At 32.0% G+C, this 12,873-nt stretch overlaps 1 protein-coding gene across 1 annotated transcript in view; it reads left to right on the forward strand.

The window, feature by feature from the left end:
* The first annotated feature begins 6,261 nt into the window (after positions 1 to 6,261).
* LOC113511046 (putative transcription factor SOX-15) overlaps positions 6,262 to 12,873 on the forward strand; it is a 170,813-nt gene continuing 164,201 nt past the window's right edge. Inside the window, exon 1 of the mRNA XM_026894615.3 lies at positions 6,262 to 6,611. The gene's annotated coding sequence lies outside the window, so the exon portion shown is untranslated. The remainder of the gene's footprint in view (positions 6,612 to 12,873) is intronic.

The following is a 12,873-nucleotide window of genomic DNA, read 5'->3' on the forward strand; positions in this document are numbered from 1 at the left end:
GTACGCAACATTTTTTAGGGATTCGCCTGCATTTTTTTTTCTACGAAAATGTTACTAGAGTTTCACCATTTTGGAACGATTTTCTGGACACAGGTACAATCTATAGAATTTTGATTTTGTTTTAATTTTGTGATGATTAAAACTGCCCCATTCGTCATTGGTGAATACGATTACCGATATTTTTTTTTTGTATCTCTTGGAATAACATCGACAGGGACATCGTTCAATAACTTGTGTGTCTGCGAAAGGAAATATTTTTGAAGCCGATTTGAACGCAACCATCTAGGCTTTAAGCAGATGAATAAAATTCCAATTTAAAAAAAAGACAGAAAAGAGCAGATTTCAGCTTTTTCTGTGTTTTACTCTATGATAATCACTTCAGAAGGTTGCAACTGTTCCGCTAATTCTTTTTTATTGAGTTTGTAATTGTCAAGATAAGTTTTATATGAAAGAAAATGTTTCAAAAGTTGTACGGAAAAATGAAAAGTATGGATTTAAATTCTCCACATTATAAAAAGTGAGCGAGTGGGTGAGCCAGAGGTCAATAGAAAGATCTTCGAAAATATTGACAGAAATGAATTGCCTCATGTTCTTCGTTTTCGTGCGAAGCTGTGGCGGGTAGCTAGTTTATAATAAATTTGTTAAAAAAATACTAAAAATATTATTTATCTACTCGGCGCAAATTTAGTCTAACTCTACCTTTACTAGTACCAGTATTCGAGCGAGTGGTGGCGAGTGTGAAATGAGTAGCGGTGCACGCCCCAGATAACATGTTGATAGCGCTACCGCGCCGCGGCGCTGACGTCGCACCGCCATGCTACGCCCGCGCATCCACCCTAGCGTTCACAAATTGCACACCCACACGACAAAACCGTTTCAAAAATTTTGTTGTCCCATCCATACTGATATTATAAATGTGAGCGAGTTTGTTACATCTTGACGTTTTAATAGCTCTACAAGTTGTCACCAAATTTGGAGTACTGGTATGAGTTTTCCGTATAATCCATCAAGAGAAATAAAAAAAAAATACATTTTGCAATGAGGTAAATAATAGTGAATTTGTGTGATACAATAAAAATATTACAAGTAATAAAAAGTAGTAATTCTGTACTTATATCGAAAATATTTTTTTTGCATGTATGCCAATCAATCGATCACACTTAAAATATCTCGAATAAAAGTTAGTATAGTACTTACCAAAGTATTTAACAAGAAATTATTATGAGATTAGATTTTCTACTGTTGTATCGTTTTGAAATAAAATTGTTTAGAATTAGCTCAGTTATAACGTGACATAAACATAAATGCAAAAGAATTTAATTACATTTGTCACACATCATCATCATCATCATATTAGGCGTTAACCATCTACTGGTGAACTATTCAGTTCCTGTTAAATACGGTTCTTGCCTTATGGAGAGTAAGGAGGATTTTACCACTAGTTGCTAAGCTTGACAGGCGGGTTGGCAACCGCATTTAAGATTTTGGTGATGTTTTAAAGGAGACGCTGTTATCCATCTCTCGACCATTAAGAGATGCTGATTACTGGCTGACAATAATGAATATGCCTTGCGTCTGTACACTATGCACAAATGCACACAGTCATGTTTCGGCGGGCGGGAAAGTGGAAAATCACCAGTAATCGCCTTAGACGACAACTACGTAAATGTTTAGATCATATTGACAGTATGAACTTTCCCTATTTTTTTTTTGTTTTTACAATTTTGAATGACGAATAAATTGACGGCTTACCTGATGGAAAGTGGTTACCGTCGCCTGTAGACATTAGCAGGACCATGGACGTCACAGTATACATTGTAATAGTTGCAAAAAAGGGTACCTTTATACATTTCTATTTATCTTATTTTTTACTTTTAATTTTTTTAGGTATCATAGTAAATAGTATAAAAAAACCTTAATTCTTTCTACTAAACTTTAAAATTTGTGAGAATGGATGGATGTTTATTACTCCTTCACGTAAAATGAATACAATTTGGTACGCGAATAGGTTAAACCTAAGCTTATAGATATGGTCTGCAAAGTTGCGGGATACAGTTAGCAATATTTAAAAATCTCGCGTCACGATATTTGTTTACGTTAATCCCCGAAATCGTTAGACCAATTTAATGAAATTTTCTAAATGTATAATTTCAAGTTCGAACTCGATCGATATGGTCTGCTATGTGATGGTAGGTAAGAGTTAAAATAATATTTGCTGAGTCAGCTTGTAAAGTTATAAATTTTTGATTTGTTTTTTTATAACACACGGGGACAAATGAGCATGCGGCACACCTAAAGGTAAGTGACTACCGCCGCCCATGATCATCCACAACACCAAAGACATTGCAGGTGTGCTGCCGGCGTTTTAAAAAGGAATATACTCATTTCTTGAAGGTTATGTTGTCGTTTCGGATTGGAAATACTGCTGCTGGAAGTTGATTCCAAAGAAAGGTTGTGCATGAAAGAAAGTGCCTTAAAAAACGCACATTGGAAGACTGCCACTCGTCCAGATATTTGGGATCAAATTTTAGTTTATGGCGGGTTGTATGGTGGTGAAAATCAGCAGCAGGTATCAATCTGAACAATTCCTCAGAACACTCCCCATGATAAATTCGGTAAAAGATACACAGAGATGCAACATCTCTACGCAGTTTCAGTGGGTCGAGTTAGACAGTAAGGCGCTGATCATCAATAATTCGAGCCGACTTTATATGCGATCTAACCGATTGTGATTGAATAGTTATTATTACAGTAACCGTTTACACTCTAATGGCCTATTTGCTTGTTTGCTAGCTTCGTGGTATAAAAAAAAAACATAAAAAGAATTGAATTATTGAAGAGGGAGACTTTGTACAAAAGTCGATTGCTTGGGTACCTCTGTTCCATTCGTGTTTCTACCGTGAAGCACTTGTATTTACATTGCTGTGTTTCGGTTTGAAGGGTGGGATATGGTGTGAATTTACAGGGTACAGAGGAATAACACCTGAGTCTTCAGGAATGGCAATGCATGAGGGGTATCATGGGCGAAACAGTATGTGTGTGTACTGTTATGTCCATGGTACTGCTCATGTCTATAGGCAACGGTTATCACTTTCCATCAGGTGGGCCGTCAGCTTGTTTGCCATTCTAAGTCGTATAAAAAAAAATTCTTCATTGAAATTTTTCATCACTAAAGTTGTGAAATGAGAAATGTTAAAGAATATTTTGCTGCTTTTTGTATACAAATTATTTTTTTTAATTAATTGCCACTCTTCTTTTTTAAATACAGTAAATCTCTGTAACTTAATGTTGGTATAGGTAGATACCTTTAATCTTTACGATGTCTTATTAGAAATTCAAATATTGCTACTTTACATTATGTAGTAGACATAGATTAGTATTTACTAATTTATATCTACGTATCTTTAAAATATTTCCTAACAGACAAATATATAATGATTTTCTTTTTTTTTTTACTAGTCGTATATTTTAATTAATTAATTTAATTCAGAAGGTAAGTTTTATTTATTTAACACGACTACGTGAGCTTTACAGTTTTCCAATGTGCTTGTCTAGGATAATACAGTTGCGAGAACATATTAACATATTATAATAATAAAAAAAGTCCTCTAAATATAATAAATGCGAAAGTTTGTAACGATGGATGAATGGAACAATGTTACTCTTTCACGTAAAAACTACTAAACAGATTAGAATGAAATTTGATACACGAGAAGGTTATGTTTTAACTTAGCACATAGAATACTTTATGTAGTGATCACAGGACCGGAGCCGCGGGATATAGTTTTATATATATATATATATATATATATATATATATATATATATATATATATATATATATATATATATATATAAGTTTAAATTAAACTGTAAGAAAAATAATTAATATATAACTATTTATTATTCACATATATTTAATTTTTAATTATAAAATCTAAATTAATAATTCCTATTCTAATATCTACTTTTCTAGATACGTTTGTGTTGCTAAAAGAACTCTATGAAAAAATTACCTAATGTTTCTAAAACAAGAAGTTTTTCTTCTGTCTATTATTAATGATGATATTATTGTTAATGAATGAAAATGTCCAGTTAAAGATCCCTACATTCTACACGACTTAATAGAGACAAGGGTTCAAGTTATATCTCATGATTTGCTTGACTGTTTATATTAAAAATTACATATATTTCAATTAGGCTAATACTTCCAACTAAATGAAAATCTTTGAAAGCAATGAAGTCACCAAAGGGAGACTTTGTGCAAAAATAATTTTAAAAATTTCTGCCAAAACAAATTCTATGTACCTAGGTAGGTACAGACTTTTAGACATTTATAATTCCATTATGATATAGGTACTAACTAATCTGACAAATGTTATTTTGCAACTAGAGCCACCTACCGGGTCCATTTTTTTTGTCAGATACTCATATACTTTCTCCTTCCCGCGATACAGGTTCGTCTAGTGCGGGGTCGAATGTACTCGCTGTTGTAAATTTCTTGTATTTAATAAATAATACTTAAATAAAATAAATTTCACAAGTTGGTGTAAACAATATACATATATTTATAAAATGTACATGAAAATACGTTAAGCGGTTTTGGAGATTAGCTTTAAAAAGAATATAGTAACACGGGATTTTTATAATTAAATTTTATACAAAATCATTTTCCCCTAAATACTTTCATTGAACTGTTACGAATATTTAAAAATAAAATACCAAATTATTAAACACATTATCAAGTTATGTTATAAATATAACCGAAGTAAACCTAACAAACGTCATCTCATTTTTATTTTTATGCCTATTTAAAATAAATAAATAAATGTTAATAAGGAACCTAATAAGCAGTTAATAATTATATTCAACTATATTAATATTTTAAAGACGATGTGATAATAAAAATAAAGGAAAACGGTGACTAGTAGATGATGGCCATTAAAAGATTATGTACGCTCAATAAATAATATAAAAACGGACGCTATGTAAAACTGCGTAACTGACAATTTCCTCCTACCTACGAAAATTAGCCGATCAGCTTTGGGAAGATCCCAATAAAGCCACGTCTACGTTTCGGTCCATAATGTAAACATAATGTTGTCCTATTCCAATGCGTTGCCGGCCACAGCGTAGGAGTGGGACGAAGCGAGAAGATGCAGTCTCTCAGCTAATGAAACGTGTCCACTGTCCAGCTGCGCTTGCGCATCCCACGTAAAAATCACCTTGTGTACCGTAAATACCATATTCATGGTCTTCCAAAGTATACTAAAATATTATGCTCGTGAACATATCGTTTCTCTCGTATCGAGTTGCTAATGTATTTTTTTGGCAATTTACATATTTCCAATTATCTGTTTACCAGATACTGAAAATCAGAGATAAATATAATCAAATTTAGAATTTGTGCAATAACAAATAAAGTTCAAATTTAAATAACAGACTACTTATTCGCTTAACACCTTTAGATTCGAAAAACTTAAACTAAGTTATATGTGAAATCACCTGTAACGTCGGAGACGTCCTTTTCTAACATCAATATCAACGTTCAGTGTGTGAGGGAGGTGAATATATTTTTACTTAGATCTCTGTAAGCTATTGGTGCATACATTGGTTGACTTAACAGGTTTTTGTCAGAAGTTAAAAACATTTGGCTAGTGATTTATTTATTACATTAAATTGTATTTAATTATGTTATTTTTTTATTCAGAGCAGCTGAATCGTTTCTATTATACATTCATTATTGCTTAGCCTCGCTCGTACTTTATTCGAATTAGTTACTTAATTGGTAGTTCATATATTAAATATACTTATACGTTATTGATCAAAATACTTCCTTAAGGCGATTAGAAAATTACTAAATTATAAAAGTATGTTACCTATCTTATGTTTAGGGTAACTGAATTTATTTTTAACTTTAGTTTCTTTTTGTTTACTATTTTGTGGCTAAGTAAGATTCTTATCGTCACAATTAGCTTTTTAAATGTAAACTATGATAAAAATTAACTACTCAACTGATTTTAAAAATTATTTCATCTATAGATAGCTACATTATCAGCGAGTAACATGGACTATATATTATTTTCGAAAATTCTAACTCTTCGAGCGAAGGTGAACCGGATCACTAGTTTTTAATAAAACTTATGCAAACAACTCGCTTGTTTCACGAATTAAATACTAAAAATTTATGTCTGATGGTCCCTAAACGGTTTCAGAGCCCTGCGTTCAGCGCAGTCTCGAGTTGAGCTGCGCGTACGCCGCCAGTCGTCGTGTTAACCCGCGCGCGTTCACTGACTGCGTCGCTGCTATACACTACGAACTTTAACGAATGTCCAATCACGCCGAAGATTTTTGCATATTATTCATAAAAGAAATAATTAATTGAACTATTCATTTCTGTGCAGTGCAGTGCGATTAAAACTCGTGTTTGATATTGTGCTTATAAATAGTTTATGTGACAAGTTACCTAAGGTTAAAGTTGAGAGTACTCACTCACCTACGGATGTACTTGGAAAAATAAATTGTGTTTAATTATACGTTTAAGTGATTAAATAGTGTGTACAAACGATATATTGACATAAGTTTAATCTAAACCAACTCTATATACAGAGGTGAGCCTTTATTTCAATTATCAGTAAATTAAATAGATAATAATAAACTTGAGATAAACTTGGGCATTTATATTTAAAAACTTGAGTGCGTACTTCCCATTTTATTCAATAAGCATAATATAATTAGTATGTAATTTATTAATTATATAGATATTATATGTTAAAAATATAAATAGTATTTTTTAAAATAATTGCTTAGCTCAATGAAGGGTATCTTTAAGTAGATTTAATTAAATTAGGAGTATTCTATTATAAACATTAAATTAAACCAATATAACTCATTGGCAAAAATATTTAATATATCTACAACACATATTATTTTTTATTCAAGACTTCAAGAATTTTTATTATTAAATTAATTGTACTAAAATAAATGTAAAATACTAAAAGAAAAATATAAAAGAAAAATGCAAAAAACGACAATTGCATGTTGTAAAAGATTTTATTCAATGACCTATTCACCCTTATTACAATAATACAACGGAAGCTTCGATGCCGTGGTTCAATAAACTTAGAGAGAATTACATTTCGAATTCACTTCAAACTAAGTAGGCATACCGATTTGAATAAAAAATTCATTTTTAAATATATTATTAATATTTTTAAGACGAATAACTGCATATCTAACTATGTTTTGATTATGTTAACAAATATATATTTACTTAATTGTTTACTACTTACTTACTTCACATAAAAATAATAATAATTTTATTTATATGAATAACAAATTCAGGTGTTTTCTTAAATTAAAAATATTAACATATTATTTGTTTATACAAATTAATGCAGTTTCCACGTTATGATTTTGGATAAGACAGCTAGTTATTTTTTTAATGGATGATAATGAAATGGTAACCCCGCCTGCGTTATCAGTATACACTGGCTGGGCACCAGTGAGGGAGAATTGATGAGGATGGAAAGGCAGGTCAGTTAGTCCATCGTGACGAATTTAGCGATAAATTTGTAGGGGAAACCGCGTAGAGGTCGACCTGGTAGTGTATATTGATAGCAATGAGGACTAACCTTCCCATTACTACTAAACCCTTCCCCCCTCAGTTACCACGTTATGCTTTTGGATAAGACAGCTAGGTAAGTTGCGTAGCAAGGTTGCATACCTACATGTAAAATGGAAGTTTGGTAGGTACACACATAAGTACTTCTTTTTCTCAATTGGACCAATAAGGGAAGTATTTTTCGAGTGATATAAATATATATTTATATATCCGAATCTGTCTAAACAACTTCAATAGTTTTAATAAATAGAGTATTTTTATATTCGTGTTTATTGTGAAAATGACCTTACAATAGCGGAAAGGAAATAACTATGGTGACCGTAAACACACAAAAATTTTATTTACATTTAGTTTATGTGACTTCATAATGTGTCCTTCGTTTTAGTTAATTAGGTACATAGTAGTTCAAATATTCAAAATTTATTTTGTTCCTGATTTGACTACATCATATGAGTTGAAATAACAATTTGTATGATTTATTTGCATTCAAATCGGTTTTAACTACATCATTTGATAATCATATACCTACCCATTTTTTTTTAATGGATGATAATGGAATGGTAACCCCACCCGCGCTATCGGTATACACAGGCGGGGCACCAGTGAAGGATGATAGGTGAGGATGAAGTAAGTCAGTTAGCCCATCGTGACGAATTCAACAAGAATTGTTCACGATGGTTTCCAGGGGGAACCACATGGAGGTCGACCTAATAAGGCATATTGCTAGTAATGGGGCTGTCAAACTCCATTGCTAACAATCCCTTTCCCCCTCATATACCTATTTGATCATCATACAAAAAATGACTATTTAAAAATGCTTAAATCCAAGTTTGCCTGAATAAAAATATTTCTTTTTTTCTTTCATGCTAAAGCAAATTAACCTGCTTGCCAAGTGTGGCAACTACTGGCAAAACTCTCCTTATGGGGAAGGCTTATGTTCAACAGTGGACAGTAACAGCGATATGATACTAAGGGGTTCTAGGGGGATAAAGGGTTCTTTGAACTGTGAACAGCTTAATTCAAACATTCAACTATTTGGACATCTATTAATGATTTGCTTCTTCGCTTACGTATATGAATATATTTACGTAGACAGTAGGTACTTACTATCTACGTAAATATACCTATCTAATTATAATTTATAATAAAAAGGCAAACTTAAGGGATTTTCCTAAAATAAGCAATATATATTTCGATCTAGGTATATACCATAGCCGTGTGGCCCCAGCCTTGAATGAGCCACCCGTTCCTTGCCCTTGGATGTCGTAGGAGGCGACTAAGAGGGTTTAATGGTTAAAAGATAGGCAGCAGCGCCCCTTTTAAAACTTACTAACACGCCTGCCAAGCATGACAACTACTGGCAAAATCCTACTTATGGAGAGGACAATTAAAGGCTGATATAATGATGATGGTATACCAACATACTGATCTAATATACTAATAGCGAACTGACTTCTACAATACCAAAGGAATGTAAACCTTTTCACGCTTTTTTAAAGAAACTTATACTGTAGTCTATTAGCGAAAAATTTAGAATTTTAATTTATTTATTAAACTTTAATACACTTAGTGTAAATGACCGACTTGACACCATACATATTTATATTGGCGTTATCTACCAATCGATCGTAGATAGGAATAACAGAAAATATAATTGACGGTGCAACGTAATGAATAATATTAAATTAAAACAGTAATTTAGAAATAGCATACATATAATATGTACCTACATTATACATATATATAATAAATAATGTCGGACGAAAAACTACTCAAATACTAGCGTCCGACAAAGCAAAAAAGTACAAAAACGTAGAAATAAATATGTATATTCCATTGTCATAGCTATTAAAAAAAATGGTGGTATATTTTTGACTTCATGAAGATCTATTGAATAACGCGATGCGATTAAAAAATATCATTCAAAATATTTTATGTATGGTATTCCAGCAAAAAACTAACTAAGTAATAAAGTAAGCAATTATTTTTACAGTTTTTTTTTTATACACATACTGTCACATCTTTCTGTAAAGTACAACATTAAGCTTTACTTTGTGCTAGATAAAGTTATAAGTTATAGATAAGTATGGACACCAGTTGTAACAGACAAAATTAGGTATTAAGGGCGTCACAGTGTAATATCCATGGTGTTGTTCATATTGCTACTTCTACATAAAGTGTGCCGTCAGTTTGTTATTTTTAGTTGTATAACATTATACAACTCCTTTACTTTTTAGCCATTTAATAACTTGAATTTAGCAGGTGATTTACAAGAAAAATAGTCATATCCAAGTGCACCTGTAAATTTGCACTTTTTGGCGTGAATTTACAGGGTACAGAGGAATAACACCTGAGTCCTCAGGAATGGCAACGCATGGGAGGTATCATGGGCGAAACGGTATACTCTGTTATGTTCATGGTACAGCTCATGTCTATAGGCGACGGTTACCACTTTCCATCAGGTGGGCCGTTAGCTTGTTTGCCATTCTAAGTTGTATAAAAAAAAACCTATAAATTATACGATAGCAGAAATAGTGGCAAGAAATAGTAATCACGTTCGTGTATATACCTATAGCCGGAATATGTTCTTATGATACAACCTTTTTTTTATTTGAGGTAAAATGTATCATGCAGACCCACAAAGCTTAGGGTCCATGTAGGTTCTACTGGACATTTACCAACTAAACAATCTGATGATATACCTTCCTATTCAAAGGAACAGTGCTATAAGATACCTTCTGAAATAGTCCACGACCCTGACACGAGCCCCAATGAAGGGTAGCTCTACATCTAAGTGTGCAGGGTATATGCTGTACATCTTCCACACGATCTTCTGCTCGCCTGGTGAGCTTTGAATGGCTTTAACCATCCGTTGTTCTAAAGATCCAAGATTCTTATAATACAACTTTAGATTATATAGACAGAGCATCAAGCCTCAAAAAACGGGTAAATTTTTGTCAGCTAATTGTCAAATTAGCAGACTCGTTTTTTTATGTGTTCTATATAGGTATAAACTAACGCATAAAATGTATCTTGACGTATTATTTAATAAATAAAATATGTGTTTACTCATTAAAAAGACGCAGAAATAGTAAAAAAAAAAAATAGATATAGAAGTTATAAAGGAATCACTCCTAAATATTTATCGCGCAAAATTGTATGAAAAAGTTGACCCGTTTTTCTCGAATCTTTTCTATGGAGACACTGTATCTATATAATCTAAGGATACAACCAAGAGATACTTAATAGTTAGTTAGCAACATGTATTATATTTTTATATGTAAATATTTAAACAAATTTATTTATCATTGATTGTATGTTTGGGTGTTTTGCATAATTTATGTTTTAGTTTACCATAGTTGGACTATTGTGCCTACCCAATTAAAATTAAAATATATTAAAATATGTGTACGTATGTTGGATTTTAATGTACGGCGAATATGTGGACATATTGAGAGTTACGTTCACAACAATGGCGATTGATATTATTACCCCATTAGAGATTATAGTCGTGAGCATATATTTATCTATGTATATGTATATTCATATTTATAGAGCTTCCTATACCTTGTTATTTTCATTCATTTTGAGCAACATTAAAAGCAATGAAAACTTCAGCGGTAAACTAAATAAATAATTATAAAACTATTATAAAAGTAATAAATAATTTTATATGAAAGAAACAAAGACAGGTTAGTAACTTTAGAACGGCTGCACAAATTTTGATGATCTATCATTTATTGGCATCGTTTTCGCCACAGAATAGTTAAGAGTCACGTAAAAAAAATACAAAAAATTCGCCGGGTCCGCTACTAATAAATAAAATTTATATAATTAATTGTCCTTAATGTGGGGCTTTTTCGGCTTAAGAATTATATTTTAATTTGTAACTTAGATATATTACATTGTATAATCTATTTTCAAAAGACATGGATAAGTTTAATTTATTTATACCATAGACATAAATAGAGACATACGACGCAAGTGCCTTAATTTACATCAAAACTAAGCGCGTCACTACTAAACTACTTGTTTTGATGTACAAAAAACTATTGATAGTAAATCGGCATCCGCATTTTGCCTTTTCTAAATTACCAGCTATTAGTCTCTTTTTTGTTAATCAATTTTATATAGGACCTCTAAAATTGAAAATCAGTGAAACCAGATTGGGCTCTATCTTTAGTAACGTTATAAATACCATTTTGCCACCTAAGAGGCAGCAAACTCGTATTTAATGCCTAAACAGCTTTACTTATAATCATGAAATCTGGTATAAATATATTTGGTATTAGGGATGGAAACTACTTTTTATTTTGGTCAATTCATTCACATGAGTTAAGTCAGGGATAAAAACTGTTGAACGAAGACCAGAATCAAATATTTGCACTCAAATAGATACATGCACTAGCGACATCTGTTTAAATTAATATCTGCTGTCAATTCAGTTGTGAGTAAAACGTAATTATGTTTATATTTCTTAATTATATAATATATATCTATCGTTAGTATTAACATCATATTTGTAAAAATGTGTTCCAAAGTGTTTTAAGATTTGGATGTGAAAACATCAATCAATCAGCCAGACAAACACTTCTATATTTTTTTTCTAATAATAACAAATATATATTCAATTTGTTTGCCTTTTTTCTTTAAATTATAAAATAATAATAAAAATTAGGTCTTTATTAGTATAAAAGAGCTTTATCATCTAACTCAATGAAACGCAAAATCGACTTGTTGTTGACCTCATGTTAAAATAAACATATTATTTTGTCCTACACTGAAACTTGTAAATACATTTAATCGGGGGGGGGGGAAGGGATTGTTAGTAATGGAGACTGAGAATCCCATTGCTAGCAATATACCCAACCAGGTCGACCTCCTCGCGGTTCTCCCTGGAAACTATCATGGTTAATTCCTGATGAATTCATCATGATGGGCTAACTGGCCTGTTTTCGTTCTCATCTATCACCCTTCATTGGTGCTCCGCCGGCGTATCCCGTTAGCGTGGACTACCATACCATTTTCACCCATCCAAAAAAAATACATTTAATCGAGACAAGTTAGAGGAGCAATCTGAACAATAGCATGGGGGAGAATAGGGATTGTTATTAACGGGGTGCAACAGTCCCATTGCTAGCCATAAAGCTTATTAGGTTGGCCAGCATGCGGTTTCCTCTGGAAACCATTGTGGTTAATTATTATTGAATTACTCGTGATGAACTAACTGACCTGCTTCATCCTCATTT

This window comes from Galleria mellonella, unplaced genomic scaffold (assembly GCF_026898425.1).
Source record: "Galleria mellonella isolate WM207_F2 unplaced genomic scaffold, CSIRO_AGI_GalMel_v1 utg133, whole genome shotgun sequence".
NCBI lineage: Eukaryota > Metazoa > Arthropoda > Insecta > Lepidoptera > Pyralidae > Galleria > Galleria mellonella.